This window comes from Protopterus annectens, chromosome 4.part0 (assembly GCF_019279795.1).
Source record: "Protopterus annectens isolate FY-2018-M chromosome 4.part0, PAN1.0, whole genome shotgun sequence".
NCBI lineage: Eukaryota > Metazoa > Chordata > Ceratodontiformes > Protopteridae > Protopterus > Protopterus annectens.
Window position 1 is genome coordinate 1,764,490,786 of NC_056733.1, and position 17,394 is coordinate 1,764,508,179.

The 17,394-nt window shown below is 46.0% G+C and overlaps 1 protein-coding gene across 1 annotated transcript in view; it reads right to left on the reverse strand.

Annotated features, from left to right (window-relative positions):
* Positions 1-17,394, reverse strand: part of UBE2D2 (ubiquitin conjugating enzyme E2 D2) — a gene marked incomplete in the record, with an annotated part of 575,544 nt that overhangs the window by 319,227 nt on the left and 238,923 nt on the right.

A 17,394-nucleotide genomic window follows, 5' to 3' on the forward strand; every position in this document is an offset into this window, starting at 1 on the left:
GAAAGAGGGGAGGGGAAACCAGGAATGCAACAGCGAATACACTCAACATCTACATTTAAGTGTACACAACTGTACTATGTTCTTCGTGTTTCACAGTTGCAGTCATCACTGGTGGGAGGATTCCCAAAGCTAAGGAGAGGGGAAGGATTAGAGACCTAGGCATGGGTCAGCATGCCCTGCAGAACTGCAGAGGCAAACCCTGCCCTAGCCTTACAGAACAGGTAGGTGGTAATGCTTTGTAAAGGTATGGCCAGAGGTCCAGGTGGCAGCTTCCAATATGTCCCTGGTGGGAATTCCTCTGAGGAATGCTGTGGAAGTGGAGGCTGCCCTAGTGTAAAGGGTACAAATAGACTTAGGGGGCGGTTTCCCATGTAAACTGTAGCAGAAAATGGACAGTGTGATATCCATTTGGAAATGGTCTGCTTGGAAGTGGGCTTCTCCTCTGCTCCTGGGGCAAAGCTGACAAGAAGTTTGTCTGTTTTAATGAAGGGTTTAGTACAGTCCAGGCAGCATCTGAGCAGTCTGTGGATGTCTAGCGAGTGCAAAATTCTTTCCCCCTTGTTTTGAGGGTTAGAAAAGAAGGTGGGTAGATGTAAGGCCGGTTGAGAGTCACATTAGATACCACACCTTGGGCATAAGGGAGGGGTTAGTCCTCAGGAAGATCCTGCCTGCATGGAAAATAAAAGGCTCAATGGCCATCAGTGCTTGAAGTTCTGAAACCCTTCTGGCGGAGGTGATAGCTAGCAGGAAAGCAATCTTCCAGGAGAGGTATCTCAGTCCTGCTGAAGTAGCAGGTTCGAAGGGTGGTAAAGTTAGTTTTTCCAAAACATAATTCATGTCCCAGGCTGGCGTGGGTGGCCTTCTGGGAGGTCTGATATTAGAAGCCCCTCTGAGGAATTGTTTAAATCAAAGGGTGTGATAACAGGGGCTGATCTGTATCGAAATGAACTGAAATGGCTGAGGCATGGATTTTAACAGAAAACCAGGAGAGGCCACTATTGAGTAACTCGGCTAGGTAGTCCAGGGTAAGAGGGATGGAAGGTTGTGAGGAACTGCACCCTCTGGACTGGCTCCAGGAGCAGAATGTTTTCCATTTCCCTGCATAAGATTTTCTGGTGCTCTGTGATAAGTCTAGGACCTGCTTGCTTAACAGGGTCCCCTTGTTTGCTTTTAGAGTATTAGCCATGCTGACAGTTTGAGAATTTGCAAGTCTGGGTGCAGCCCCCCCCCCCACAAATCAAGAGGTACGAGATCAGGGGAAGCTGCCTGGGAAGCTGTAGTGTCAGGCTGCACAGTAAGGGGTACCAATGCTGTCTGGGCCAATCTGTAGCAATGGAGGATTGCCTTTGCTCTCTCCTCTCTTATCTTGATCAGTACCTTGGGAATAAAGGGCAGAGAAGGGAATGCGTACACAAAGAAGGAGTTCCAGGGGAAGGTCAAGGCATCCACCTTCCACGCTAGGTGGTGACACTTCCTGGTACAGAACTTTTTCAGCTGGTGGTTGAGGTGCGAAGCAAAGCGATCCACCTCCGAAGTTCCCCACTCCTGAGTGACTTGCAAAAAGATTTTACTGTGGAGCTGCCACTCATGGGGGGGGGTCCAGTTTCTGCTTAAGTGGTCTGCCCGGGTGTTGTTGATCCCTGATAGGTTTTGGGCAATTGGGTATAATCTCATTGAGGCCGTCAGCCAGAGATTCATGGCTAGCCTGCACAAAAGGTAAGATTGGGTCCCTCCCGGTTTGTTTGCAAGATGCCATGTACCCCAAGGCTTGCAGGAACTTCCTCGCCGTGAGGAGACTTCTGGAAGCCAGCTGGGTAAAGTAGAGAGGCAGGAAGCTCTGCTTTTCTGGGAATAGGAAGGCCATTTGGGATGCAGTGCTCCAAGAAAAATTATCTTTCTGGAGGGTGTTTACTTTTATTTCTTCTCATTGATGGTGAACCCTAGAGGAAGTTAGGAAGGTTTTGACAAAGAGGAGGTCCTGCAGCAGCTTTTCTTTGCACTCTGCCTGAATGAGGCAGTCGCCCAGATAAGAGTAGATCTGTATATTTCTCTGTCTGCAAAATGCTATGACCGGGGCTAAGCATTTGGTGAATACCCTGGAAGCAGCAGACAAGCCAAAGGTAGCTCAGAGAACTGAAAGTGGTGTGAGCCTGCTCTGAAGCGCAGGAACTTCCTGCAGGATTCCCTTATGGGGATGTAGAGGTAAGGCATCTTTTAGGTCTAGGGTCACTAACCAGCCATTTTTTGTCAGCATACGCAGCAGCTGCTGCAAAGTTAGAATTTTAAATTTGGGGACCACTAGAGAGGTGTTCAGAATGGATAGATCTAGGATGGGGTGCCAAGGGCCCTCTTTTCTGGGAACAGGTAATGGTCTGGAATAAAAGCCTTTGCCTGTTTGATCTGAGGGGACAGGTTCTACTGCCCCCTGGGATGAGAGTTTGGACCTGTTTCAATGCCTCTCCCACTGATTTGGAAGCAAGTCTGGGCATCCTCTTGGAAATGGGAGTTCATTGATAAAGAATTTGTATTCCCTGAAAAATTATCTTTAAGACCCATTAGTCCTTGGTTACAGAAAGCCAATTTTCTTTGCAGAGGGGAGAGCCTTCCTCCTAGCTTTTGGTGAATGAAAGGAGGGCAGAGGGAGTCACTGAAAGTTTTTGCCATAGAAGGATGGCTTAGAAATCCCTGCCTTTGGGGCGGAAGTGGTCCACTGTTTTGTTCTCTGTTGTCCTGGGATAGAGGCCTGGGTGGTCGGTCCCTCCAGGGGTTACCTTGCCCCTGTCTGCTAGGTGCAGGGAAGGACCAGTGCTTGGAGGGAAAATAGGAGGTTGAACCTGAAAAAAAAACAACTTACTGTTTGCATAGATTTTGCTTAGTCTTCCATCTTTAAGCACCTCTTCTGCCCTTACTACAAACAAGCGGCCCTTATCCAAGGGTGCATCAATTTAGACTTGACATGATCAGGGAGAGGTTGTTGCTTCAACCAGGCATGTCTCCTAATGACAGATACTGACACTGCTGTCCCTGCTTAAGGCTTCTAGGGCATATCCACACTGCAATGAGTGTTTGGCCACTTGACAAGTACAGTGCAGTAAATCCGCAACTCTTTCAAATTGGCAGTCAGAAAAGTTTGAAATCTTTTGCTTTAACAGCTCCAAAGTGTGTTGTTGATATTTTAACATATGGAACTGACAGCTGAGTGCTCCGATAGCTAAAGTTAGAGGTGTATACGTTTACCCCATCTGTCCAGATCTGTGGAATTCTTGTCAGAAGGAATAGGATTCTTTGCAGAACTAGCCTTAGCTCCTTTATGTCCATGTGTAATGACCTCCGGGTCTGCAGCAGGATTTCTGTACAGAATCTGGTACTCTACCAGTCAGGTTTATTGGGAGCAGGTGGGACGGCGTCAGGGGCTAAGCTGGACTCATGGAAAACATCATCCACCACTTTTAACTCATTACATCAGAGTGACATCTCCAGGAGCATCTGCAGTTACCTCCTACTGCACCTCTAGCCGTCAGATAATGCTTGTTCATATTTGCATTAATAATTCCAAAATCATGCTACATACAAGGTATCAGAATGTTTTATCTTGAAGCATACATGATGGCAAACACAACTGTATTGATATTTGACCTATGCCAACGACTATTTGTTAGAACTGTAAGGTGATAACTTCATTTTTTAAAGGCTGAAGCCACGCCCACTGGGAGTTAAAGGTACACACTCAAAAGAGCTGTTCTGGAGGGAATGAGGATAGGGGGATGGCCAAGGGTCTGTACTGGGGCAAGTCTGCTTTTCTTAGACTGACGGGAATCCTGAGATTCCCGTGGAAATGTTTCCTGGGGGTGTGAACGGTTTCCCCAAAGGACAGGTCGGTCTGGTGGGGAGGCAGAAGGAATGGATTCCTTTGCATCTGAATCCTCAAGCAGTCAGAGGTGGTTCTCTTCAAAATCTGAACAGATTCATCAGATTCCTCAGAATCCTGTTCTGTCATTTCAGAAGGGGGTCTTTTCCTTTTAAAAGTTGTGGCCTGACTACCCCTGATAAGGGAGATAAGATCCTCCGCCATTTTAAGCATTTGGGCTTGGGGTGGTGGAGAAGGAGTAAAATGGTGGCTAGAGGTAGATTTTCTAGGAGTGGCCTGGCTTCTAGGCCCAAGAGTATCCATCAGTCTGATAGAAACGGTAGTCTGATGAGAAGTCGTTTTTTTGTCTAGATTCAGTAGTGCAAAAGGCCTCCTCAGAAGCCGGTGCCTGTGTTGCACCTCCAGACTCAACCAAGGCAGAGACAACCAAAGGCTCGGAAGACAAAACATTTCTGCAGCACACCAGACTCCGAAAGGGTCTCGGTAGAGACCTGTGTAGCCATCTTATCGAGCATCAGGGGCTGTGAAAGCTCCTCAGTGAATTCTGGAGAACTGACAACCTGGTTAGCGGTAGTCGTTGGAAGGCTTAGCCTTGTGTGGTCTGTCCATCTTTAGCTCTACATTTTTTCAGAATGTCTATGGATTGTTGGCTGATGGATGCAATTTTGGAATCTGAAGGAGGAAGACGAAAATACCTGTCCAAAATAACAGCTCTACGACAAATGGTTCTAGCGTTGAGGGCACAAAACCAGCAACGGGGGATATCGTGGTCTGGGCCTAAACAAGTGACACAGTATGAATGGAAGTCTCCGTGTGGTATTGTGGTATCCGCTTTCCACAGGCAAGACAATTGTTAACTTTTTCAGACATCAGTTAGTGCAAGAAAAAAGGATCCCCAACAGGGTACTTAGCTTTAGAGGTTTTCAGCTGCAATTCAAACCCTGGCAGCAGCCGACCGGCACACTTGCCATCCGTTTCTGCTACAGGCTCCACAGCAAGAAAGACGGATGTAATAACGGCTGCCTTACTTTACACCACTGACTACCTGATGTCAGTCAACAAGCGACAGCAGCCGATGCAGAAAAACACGGACACTGGTATTTGGGCCGGCCGAGGGCTACCACAGTAGGGATAACTCCATAGGTGAAGACTGCAACAGTGAAACATGGAACATCTGGGGTTGCCATTTCCTTGTGCTCGGTATGACCCTGTCCATATCTCCCACACCTCATCCAAGGTGCCTGTGTGAACCTACTGAAGAGGAGGTGGGGAAAATATGAAAGGCAATCCTGGATTCAGGATGATCTGTCCCTTATACCAAATTAGCTCCCTCTTGAGACAAAGGTAGGAGAGTAATCACGAGTCCAAGGGGAGGCACTGCTGGAACCACAGAGATTTCAGGCACCACACGATTTTCCTCATGTGGAGTCTGGCCAGGGGGAGCATAGGTATGGTGGCTGCCATGAATCCTAAAGACCTTGGCCATCTCCCTTGCACAGCAATAGGGTGCTGAAAATGCACCTTGGAAGTAACTGGACAAACTGAACTTTCTCCTGGTGAAGAAAGGAAGGCAAGCATGCACTGTGTGTGCCTGCCCAGTCTGCATTCCAGAAACAGATATATGCCTATCCACTGAAAAACAAAGCATCGAACGGCATGCAAACATGCCATTCATAGAGCAGTTCTGAGATCGCATTACAGTAGAGATAAGGATATTTGTTCTTTCCCCACTGTAGTGAGATCTCAAAGATGGCATCTATAATTATCGGGGGGGGGGCGGGCACTGCCCCCCCAGAAGGTTTCTATGAACAGCATTTATAATGTAATCCCATTCAATAGTTTTAGCCTTCCGTGAATAACCACATACCACCAACCCCCGTGCCAAAAACACCAGGTCCTGTGCAGAAACACCCCCCCCCCCAGTTTACAGTAAATCCAGACTTGTCAAAAGACGAAGGGTAAACTGAAAATGCTGAAGAATTTCTGGGGAAAAAGACAGGATTAAAATATTGTCCAAGTAGGGTAAAATCTGGGAGTGCGACAGAAAGCTACTACAGGTCCTAACTACATTGTGAACACTCTTGGAGCTATAGAAAGACCAAAGGGCATAACGGTAAATTGAAAATGTGAGGAGCCAAAGAAAAACCTGCAGAATCTCCTGCAAGAACAAATGAGAATGTGCAAGTAGGTGTCCTTCAGATTTAATGACACTAAAAGCCTGTGGGAAGATGAAAGGTAGGAGAGTTTTAACAGAACATTTTGAAAGATGCTACCTTCAAGTGTTCAGGACAGACAGGTCTAGATGGGTTTTCCATTGCTCTTTTCTTGGGACTAGAAAAATCCCAGAATAAAAACCCTTCTCCCACAAATTATTTTGGGACTTGCTCTATGGTACCTGGATTCAAGAGATCTTGAATAATGGGGAGTCAGAAGGGATATTTGCTTCCAAGGTACTGGCATGCCTCTCAGAGGGAGAGTGTTTTCTCACGGTATGGTATTAGCTGCCCCTGACTGACAAGACCCACATGTCTGTTAACGGCTTCCCAAGTGATCAGGGAGAGCGACAGTCTTCAAGAGGTGTAATGGGGCTGAGGACAGAGGGAGGGATGCTGCAGGGATAGCTGCAGATGTTTGCCTCCAAAGGGTGGCTTCCTAGTGGAAGGATCCATTTGGGATTTTTCACAGTATCTATGGATTTGTGTAACCTCAGTGGGTGTGCAAGTACACATCGGAGTGTGGATCATTCAAAGCCTCAATTTTTTTCCTTCGGCAGAAGACATCGGAAGATACAGAGTCAGTTTTCTTGGACCGGGCAAATCACTTATAATGCTTGGTCTCCAGAAAGATTTAAGCGTTCTACCCTCAACAACGAAAGGTTTTTGTAACAATTGACAGAGTAAGATTTGTGATCAGTGTTTGAGACCCAGTCAAAAGACATGCCGTGCACGTCCCTATATACGGAATCTGCCTACCGCACTTGCATTTCTCCTGTCTACAACTTTTAACAAAATATCACAAGATGAAAAAAAAAGGTTCCCCAATGGGGCACTTATCTGGATAAACGCATAAAGCAAAGGCAACAACCAAAAGTACAGTTTTGTACCTACCATAAATGTAGATGTTCGAGGATCCACATTGCTGCAGTCCTAACTATTGGGTAGTCCGCTGTCCAGTCGGCCCGAATACCAGAGTATATGGCTGACGTCGGTCAGGGCGCATTAGACTGACGTCAGTACGTCAGGGTACTAATGCGCATGACCGACGTCATATCCTCAGTCTTTTCTTGCCCCAGATGTCAGAAGACCCTAAAAAGACAAGGCCCAATATACCTGCACCAAAAATATGTACAATATATACAAAAATATATACAAAAATATCAGCATATAACCTCACCTACACAACCACCCCTAAACACAGAGGGAAGGAGGGAGGGTAAATTGGACTGCAGCAATGTGGATCCTCGAACATCTACATTTATGGTAGGTACAAAACTGTACTATGTTCTTCATTCCACATTGCTGCAGTCCTAACTATTGGGTAGAATCCCAAAGCAGAGGTAAGGGAGGCTGGTAAATCATAAAGAAGCAGGAGCTGACAACATGCCTTGCAAAATAGCTGTGGCAAAACCAGCCCTAGACTTAGAGTAGAGAGGAAGGTGATAATGCTTAGAGAAAGTATGCACTGAACTCCAAGTAGCTGCCTCCAAAATATCCTTAGTTGCCACCCCCTTAGAAATGCTGTTGAAGTGGCAGTAGCCCTAGTGGAATGAGGCCTAATCCCAGCTGGAATCTCCTTGCCATGATGGGAATAACAAAATGCAATGCAAAACCCAATCCACCTAGAAATAGTTTGTTTTGACACAGGCTTGCCCTGCGAACTCAAAGCAAACGAAACAAACAACTGCTGAGACTGCCTAAAATCCTTAGTCCTGCTTAAATAATAACGCAATTGCCTGTGTACATCTAAAGTGTGCAAAATCTTTTCCCTTTATTTTGGGGGTCTGCATAAAAAGTAGGCAAATGAATAGTTTGGTTTAAAGCCACACTAGAAACCACCTTAGGCATAAAGGAAGGATTAGTACGTAATGATACCCTATCCTTATGGAAAATCAAAAGGGCTCTACTGCCATAAGGGCCTGCAACTCAGACACCCTTCTTGCAGAAGTAATAGCCAACAGAAAAGCAGTCTTCCATGACAAGTATTTCAATTCAGCAGTAGCCGCAGGCTCAAAAGGTTGTAGAGTAAGTTTTTCCAACACAAAATTGAGATCCCAAGCAGGAGTAGGAGCTCTACGTGGGGGTCTTATATTCTTTGCCCCTCTAAGAAACTGCTTGAACAAAGGATGCGAAAACAATGGTGGGTCACAATCATAGTGAGCTGAAATTGCTGCAGCATGAATCTTAATGGAAGAGAAGGACAAACCTTTGTCCAATAACTCAGTAAGATATTGAAGAGCCACACTCAAATTAGGCTCAGAAATCTCCAAATTCTTTGCTGTACTCCAAAATAAAAAGCTCTTCCATTTTTCTGCGTACACTTCCCTTGTACTAGGTCTTCTAGCTTCCATAATCACATTTAAAACTTGTTGAGGAAGTTGAGACCTGCTGTGTTTCAACACAGAATATGCCAGGCTGTTAGATGAAGAGAGTGAAGCTTGACATTGAGCAGATGACCGTCCTTCTGAGATAACAGATGTGGAATCAAAGGTAAAGGCCATGGAGGCTTCCTTACCAGACTCCTCAGTAGTGGGTACCAGTGTTGCCGAGGCCAATCTGGAGCTATTAAAATCATCCTTGGCTTGTCTTGTCTGACCTTTAAGAGCACCTTTGGAAGAAGAGGCAGAGGTGGAAAGGCATACACATGAAGATTTTTCCAACTGAAAGAAAGAGCATCCACTTTCCAAGCTGTGTGATGAAACCCCTTTGTGCAAAACTTTGGCAGCTGGTGGTTTAGTGGAGAAGCGAACAGATCTATGTCTGGAGTTCCCCATGACACTGTCAATTGCTGAAATACATGAAGATCCAGTTTCCACTCGTGGGGATCCATGATTTGTCTGCTTAACACATCTGCTAAGGAGTTCTGTGCTCCCGGCAGAAACCTTGCCTGAAGAGTTAGTTGCAAGCTGAGCGCAGTCTCCCATAAAATCATTGCTTGCCTGCATAGAGGATAAGAATGTGTTCCCCCTTGTTTGTTGATGTACCACATGACAGTTGTGTTGTCTGTTAGAATCAACACCTGCCCTGGAAGAAGACACTCCTTGAAAGCCATTAATGCAAACTGGACTGCTAACATCTCCTTCATGTTGATATGTAGATGCTGTAGTCTGGCAGGCCACTTGTCTTGTATCCACTTTCCATTTAGATGAGCTCCCCAAGCAATGTCCGAGGCATCTGTCGTTAAAATCTGACTCGCCTCTGGCCGGGTCACAGAGAGTCCCTTGTTTAGGTGACATTCCTGAGCCCACCACAAAAATTCTTTTTGAAGGCAAGGTATAATTTGAATGACAGTGTCCAAATCCTGGCAGTGCTGTGTCCATACATTTTTGAGATACCATTGCAGCTTCCTCATATGCAGTTTGGCATTGGGAAGCACCAGAATACAAGATGCCATGAACCCTAATGCTTGAAGGACTGTCCTTGCAGTCAGCACGGACTGATGAGATAGTTGATGGAAGTAAAGGGATAGACTCTTGTTTGTCCGGGGTTAAAAAGGCCATCTGGGCTGCTGTATTCAGTCTCACACCCAGAAAGCACATGTCTTGAGAGGGTACTAGACTGGACTTTATTTCGTTCACAGAATACCCTAGGCATCTTAGCACTGCTATAACATATTCCAGATGCTGTAGAAGGTCTTCCTTTTCTTGAGCCAGAATCAGGCAGTCATCCAAGTAAGGATAGATTTGAATTCCTTTTAGCCTGAAGTAAGCTATCACTGGAGCCAGAACCTTTGTGAATACTCTGGGCAGTAGATAAGCCAAAGGGCAATGCAGAGAACTGATAATGAGAATTTCCAGCTCGAAACGCAGATACTTCCTGCAACTTAGTCTTATAGGCACATGAAGGTAAGCTTCCTTGAGATCTAAAGTTACCATCCAGTGATCTTTGCCCAGCAGAGGTAAAAGCTGTTGTAACGTCAACATCTTGAACTTGGGAATGTCCAGATAAGTGTTGAGGATAGATAAATCCAAAATTGGTCTCCACGTGTTCCCCTTCTTTGGTACTAGGAACAGGCGAGAATAAAATCCTAGGCCCCTTTCTGATACAGGGACTGGCTGAATGGCCCCTATTTGGAGTAACAGAGAAATTTGCTTGTGAGCCTCTTCCCTTTGTGGAGGAGGAACGTCTGGCATGCCTTTGAAAGGGGCAATGTATGGAAATAAAACCTGTAACCGTGGTGAATGATATCCAACACCCATCTGTCTTGAGTAATTAAATCCCAATTTTCTTTGAAAAGAGACAGTCTTCCTCCCAAAGGAGCTGCCAGACGAGAATCTACTGGCAGCTGAAAAGGCAGGTCATTGGGTCTGTTTACGAAAGGACTGACCCCTGCCCTCACCAGAAGTCTGAGCAGGTGAACTCCTGTTCTAGGCCTAAAAGAACCTTGAGCTCTGCCCCTACCACGTCTAGACCTACCCCTAGACTGGGAATCATAAGCAGGATATGTCCATCCCTTAGTAGGCCAATTTCTACTAAACTTCGGTGGCTGCACCTGCAAAAATCTTTAACAGTTTGCATAGACTTAGCTTTGTCCTCCATTTTCTTTAAAACTGCTTCCACAGGCGAACCAAACAACACATCAGACTGTAAAGGAGCATCCAAAATCCTTGTCTTAACATGCTCAGCTAAATTCTGATCCCTCAACCAGGCATGCCTGCGAAGAACAGAACTAGTGGCAGCCACCCTCGAGGAGGCCTGTACAGCATCAAAACCACATTGCAAAGAATGCTTACACACTTGTTCAGACACATGAACTAAATCCAGCAACTCTTTACACTCAATACCTTCCGCCAAAGCATCCACCTTAGATTTCAGTTGTGAAAGGAGATAATTTTGATATTTTAGCATGTGAAACTGACAATTCAATGCCCTCATGGCTAAAGTGGAAGAAGTATACACTCTTTCCCCATCTATCCAAAGCCCTTGCCTCTTTATCAGTGGGAACAGGGTTTTTAACCACAGAGGCCTTAACACCTTTAGGTCCCTGAGAAACAGTTTCCGGGTCTGCCCTAGGACTCTTAAAAAGATACTTATGAGCTTCAGGCACCCTATAGTACCTATCAGGTTTAACCGGAGCAGGAGGCAAAGAATCAGGGTTCAGGGAAGCCTCTGCAAAAACATCTTCCACCACATTCAACACAGGAGGTATAGCTAAGGGCCTATGCTGGGGTAAAAACAAGAATTCCCTAAGCCTTTTCCTGGAATCAGAGTAATCCTGGCCTTCCCATTTAAAGTGCTCCCTCATGGAATGCAGAGTCTCTGAAAATGAGAAATCCTCAGGAGGAGAAGCTGTAGGAGTGGAATCATCCACATCAGAATCAGAATAAGGAGGATACTCCTGCAAATCTTCCGCAGAAGACTCAGAAGCCTCTGAACACTGTTCAAAACTATCAAACTCAGGTTCCACCCTAGGCCTCTTATCAGGAGGGGGCATAGAACCTCTAATCATAGTAATCAAATCTTCTGCCATTTTAAGCATATGTTTCTTAGGCACAGAACCTGAATTGCTAGGAGAAGCCCCCTCTGAAGCTAAACTTGGCCTACCTCTCAAAGAAGTTTTGGAAACAGAAGGAGAGGCTCTAACTACCTTGGGAAGAGAGGGAAGAACAGTTACCTGAGAAGCCCCCTCAGCCTGGCCTACCTCCTGAGAAGGCACATCCTGTAACAGTAAAGTCTCTGCCTGAGACTCCAAAGAAACTCCTGGCAAAACCTCTGGCTCCACTGAGCCTTCTAAAGAACCGACGTCCGGGACTGCCGGTTCATCAACCCTAGGCTTCGCTGTTTTGTCCTTGCGCTTCTTGACGAAGCGGGCCGGAGCATCCGACGGCATTTTATAATTGCAACGCTTCCCAAACACTAACCTGGCACAGTCTAACCTTCTCTTAATAGTGCGTTTGTTAAACCTAGCACAAGAGCGGCATCCAACAACGTCGTGCTCAGGCCCTAAACAAGGTATACACAAGGTATGGTAATCCCTATGAGGTATCTGTTTCCCACAAGAAATACAGTTATTCACTTTTCTGACATCCGGTTAAATACTGAGGCAAGAAAAAACCAAAATGTTCCCAACGGGGTACTTAGCCAACTCTGATTCGGTCTGAAACTCCGACTTCAGAAAATTTCAGAACACCAACCTGCACTCGCAAAACTGCTTCTGCATCGGACCATGCGGCAAAAAAGACTGAGGATATGACGTCGGTCATGCGCATTAGTACCCTGACGTACTGACGTCAGTCTAATGCGCCCTGACCGACGTCAGCCATATACTCTGGTATTCGGGCCGACTGGACAGCGGACTACCCAATAGTTAGGACTGCAGCAATGTGGAATGAAGAACATCAACGAACAGTCAGACTGATGCAAGAAAGTAAAGTTGTGTACACTTGCCATAAATGTAGATGTTGAGTGTATTCACTGTTGCAGTCATCACACTTGGGTTATCTGCCTCCAGGTAGCCCTCAGTCGGCCCAAATACCAGAGTCTTGGGATTTCTGCGTCTGCTACTGTCGCCTCTTCCATGACGTCAGGGGTATAAAACATGCAGCAGACGCCATTTCATCAGTTTTTCTTGCCCCAAATGTCAGAAGCCCTCAAAATAGGAAGCAATTACATGGTGTGGAACACCTCCAGTAAAAAGTAAATACCATGGCCATAAGAAATGGCCAAAAAGGATAGGTAGAAAGTCTAGAAAAGTCAGGGGGCCGGGAGGAGGGTACCCAGACTACAACAGTGAATACACTCCAACATCTATATTTATGGTAAGTGTACACAACTGTACTATGTTCTTCGTGTTTCACTGTTGCAGTCATCACACTTGGGTTGATTCCCAAAGCTGAGTAAGGGTTGAGGCAGTCAAGAAGAATTAGGGCTGGCTAGCAAGCCTTGTAAGACTGCAGAGTCAAATCCAGGTCTGGATTTAGAAAAGTCCAGTAAATGGTAATGCTGGGTGAAGGAGTGTACAGAACTCCAGGCTGCAGCTTCCGGGATGCCCCTCTTAGGATCTATCCTGAGAAATGCTGCAGAAGTTGAGGTAGCCCTAGTGGAATGAGTTCTGATCTCCTGTGGTGTAGGTTTTCCATGGTGTCCATAACAGAAAAGGATGCAGGGTGCTATCCATTTGGAAATGGTTTGCTTTTAAATGGCCTTGCCCTCTGCCCCTGTAACAAAGCTGACTAGCAGCTGGTCCACTTGATACCACCTTGGGCATAATGATGGGTTAGTCCTGATGGAGACCCTGTCAGCTTGGAAAATAAGGAAGAGTTTCACAGCCATTACTGCCTATAGCTCAGACACTCTTACTGAAGTGATGGCTAGAAGTAAGGCTGTTGTCCGAGAGAGGAAGTTTAACTCTGCTGTAGCAGCAGGTTCAAAAGAGGGAAGCGTGAGCTTCTCTAGTGCAAAGAGAAGGTACCAAGGCAGGGGTGGTGGGAGCTCTCCTCGGGGTCTTAAATTGTTAGCTCATCTCAGGAACTGTGGGATCAGAGGGTGAGAAAAGAGAGATGGCTCCGTATTGTAATGAGCTGAGAAGGCAGAGGCCTGAAACTTAACTGATGAGAAGGAAGGGCCTTTGTGGAGCAGCTCTGCTAGGTAATCTTGAATTAGAGGTAAGGGGGAAACTGCAGTGTCCTTTCCTAGAGACTGGCTCCAAGAACAGTATGTTTTCCAATTTTCTGAATAGGATTTCCTAGTACTTGGCTTTCTGGCTTCAAGGGTGACGTCCAGCACCTGTTTTGCTGAGGGTTGCTGGTGGTGTGTTCAGGTAATAAGCCAGGCTGCAAGGTTCACAGTTTGTAGCCGAGGATGCAAAACCTGTCCGTCCTGCTGGGACAGCAGGGAGGGAGTCTGATGTAGGTGCTAGGGTGGCACTGCTGTCCAACTGCATAGAAGTGGGTACCAGTGCTGGAGTGGCCAGTCTGGTGCAATAAGGATTGTTCTTGGTATGTCCTGCTTATAGGTTCATAGGTAGGTACTAGGCTATCGGCCCTGGGGCCTATACAAGCCCAGCCAAAAAGGTACCCTGGCTTTTGCCACCCAAGAAAATTATTTTCCTGTGCCACTGTCGAGCAGAGCCACAGAGGTTTTCCTATTTCCCATCCAATTATCAAGATTTTTCTTGAAGAGTGTAAATGAGGAGCTTTGTTTGATATAGATAGGTAGTTTATTCCCTAGTATGGGAAGTCTCTGGGACAGGAATCTAACCCTCCAGCATGTTCTGTTTATTGTGGTGACAAGGTTTAGGTCCCTAGAGCGTGTAGCTCGGAGGGATTGGGATTTCTTTAAGTGGAGCATGTCCAACAGCTCTGGGTTTGACATATCTTTGCATGTCAGGCAGAGATCACCTCTGAGTAGGCGATATGCGACTTGAGTAAAGCTGGAGTTTTTTTGAGACTGTCTGCATAGTGCATCTGTTTGAGGCCGGTAATCCTCTGAGGTATTTCTGCGGCCTTTCCAGTTGTTGCAGATGTCTTGTAAGGTACATACCAAAAGGGGCGTTATACTTTATAATGGGTCTAATGAGGAGTAGAGGGGAACAATGACCTTTTTTTCTGGATGAGACAACTTTTGTGATGGTGTGCCACGTAGAAGGATTTCCTAACTACTGTGCCGATGTAATTATCAAAGGAGAGACTACTGTCCACCTGTGTCCCAAGGTCTCTTATCACACTGTGTTAAGTATACTACTGCCTATGTTGTAGTTCATGGGTACAGAGTTTTTACCAAAGGGGATGACAATGCACGTTTTGGCACTGAGCTTGAGGCCATGGCTTTGACACCAGGCATCTGTCCCAGTGAGGCCCTTTTGTAGGATGTCCACATCATTAGGAGTTTCGATTATGGCTCCTAGTTTGCAGTCCTCTGCGAACTTCGTTAGCCAAAGACTTTCTGCGTTAGCCTGTACTTCAGAGAAGTAGATACCAAACAGGAAAGGACCCAGGACTGAACCCTGTGGTACTCCACTTGCCACTGGTCTGAAGTCGGATTTTGAGTCTGCTACTTTCGCAGTGTGGGTTCTTGTCAGTGAGCCAAGTTGGCTACCCATCTTGTGACATAGGGATTTATACCTAGTTTAGTGAGTTTATCTATAATTCCAGAGTGGGGGATGGTGTTGAAAGCCTTGGCAAGATCAAAATAGGCTGTGTGAACCACCTTACCCTTGTCTACGGCTTTGGTTACTGCTTCAAAGAATTCTATCAGGTTTAAGAGACATGATCTGCCTTTTACAAACCCGAACTGGGTGGGGTCCAGAGTTTGGAGATTACCAATGTCTTTGTTTTTAAGTTCCAAGATACGTTTCATGGCCTTGCAGACCAGGCTCGTCAGACTAATGGGGCAGTAGTTCCCGGGGGTCCATGGTGGCTCCCCTCTTGTGGAGTGGGATAGCAGTCGCTGTGCGCCATTCAGCAGGCACAAAGCCTGAGGTGAGGCTATGATTGAACATGGTACTTAGGTGGGGTGCCAGTTTGTTCTGTAGTTCGTGTAGAACGCAGCCTGGGATGTTGTCTGGTCCCATGGATGGTGTGTTCTTGGCTTTGGAGTGTGTTTTTTTTTTAACCTGTGCAGCCGTGATTACAGAAACTTTGCATTCTTCCGGTATAGAGATGGGCTCTTTAGGGGGTGAGGGGGGGGGGGGTAAAGTTGGCACTGAACCTATCTGCCAGGATGTTGGCAATATCAGCTGGGTCTGTATATTTAGTGGCATTGTGCTGTATCTGAGTGTTGCCATTGAGATTCTTGACATAGCTATAGAATGCTTTGCGGTTGTCTTTAGAATCAGTGGTGATTGTTTTCGTAACCTGCTTTGGAGAATTTTATCAGGGATCGCAGGTTCTTACTGAGGCTGACCAGGGAGCTCCAACACTCATGGGATTTTACTCTCTTTTGCAACAATTTCTTCCTTCTATTGTACAGTTTATGGCAGGGGACCACCAAATTGGCTTCCTTTCTTTGGAGGATAGCACAATCCATGCACTCATGTAAGTGCTTATAAAGTGCAAGTGTGTAGGATTTCAGTAGTCGTAACTGTATTGTCCATCTGCATATGGGTGTCATGAAGTTCACCACTTCTGTCTTAAGAAGCATGAAGTTGGTTTTGGAGAAATTTTTTACCATGGTTTCCTTAATGGGGGGTGGAGGCATGATGTGGATATCTAAGGTAATTAGCTTATGGTCGGATCAGGCCAATAAGGCGTTGACTTCAGGTGTGGAACACTGGTCATTCATGTTGGTAATGACTAGATCTAGGATATTGTTGCCTCTGGTGGGGGTGTGGATAAGTTGATCAAGGGCATTGGAGTTTATGAATTCCAAAAAGTGTTGAGCGAAGTTGGTACACAAGTAGTTTTTCCAGTTAATGGTGGGGTAGTTGAAATCGCCCATTATTAGGGTGTTTGGTTAAACACTAATATTTTCCAGAACATCAAGAAGAGAGGAGTGGGAATCCTGGGGCATGGTTGGTGATCTGTAGCAAGCTACAATTTGGATTGCAATTTTGCCCAGAGTTAGTTCCACTTGAATAACCTCGGCTGAATTATGCTGAGCAACTAGCCTGGAGGTGTGTATATCCTTAATGAATATGGACACCTCCAACTTTGGTGTTCCGGTCCAGGTTACATGGCCGAAAAGTGTGGTACGAGTTATAGCCTGGTATTGCAGGGGTGCTCTCTGGAGCCTTGAACCAGGTCTCAATCACTGCACAAATATCAATGTTCTCCATTTTAGGAAGTGCCTCGAGTGAGTGCATTTTGAGATTTAGACTTCTAGCATTGAGTAGCATCACCCTCAGTTTTTGCTTGCCTGTTCCTGTTATGGGGATGAATTTGTCATTTGAACCTTGCCTAAAAAAAGGCACTATCTTGAGTAGCACTTTCTGAGAGTAGGGGCAGATGGGGAAAGGCATAAATTGAGAGGTTTTCCCATGTAAAAGAATATGGCACCCACTCGCCATGCTTGGCTGTGGGGATTTCTGGTGCAACATTTGCTCAACTGATGATTTTGGGGGGAGGCAAAGAGGGCCAGCTCTGGTGGCCCCCACCTGTTGATTAGAAGTTTGAATGAGTTGGGTTCCAGTTTCCACTCGTGTGGGTCCCAGTAGATTTCTGCTCAAGTCTGTCAATGAATTTAGTTTGCCTGGCAGGTGCACATGGTTGCTCAAGGCTGTGTTCCACAGGGCCATGGCTAACCTGCATAGTGGGTTGAAATGAAGTTCCCCCCTGCTTATCTACCACATAACTGCGGTGTTGTTTGTCTTTATCAAGAGTTGTCCTGGAAGGATAAGGTATTTGAAGGCTGTCAGAACATTCTGTACAGCTA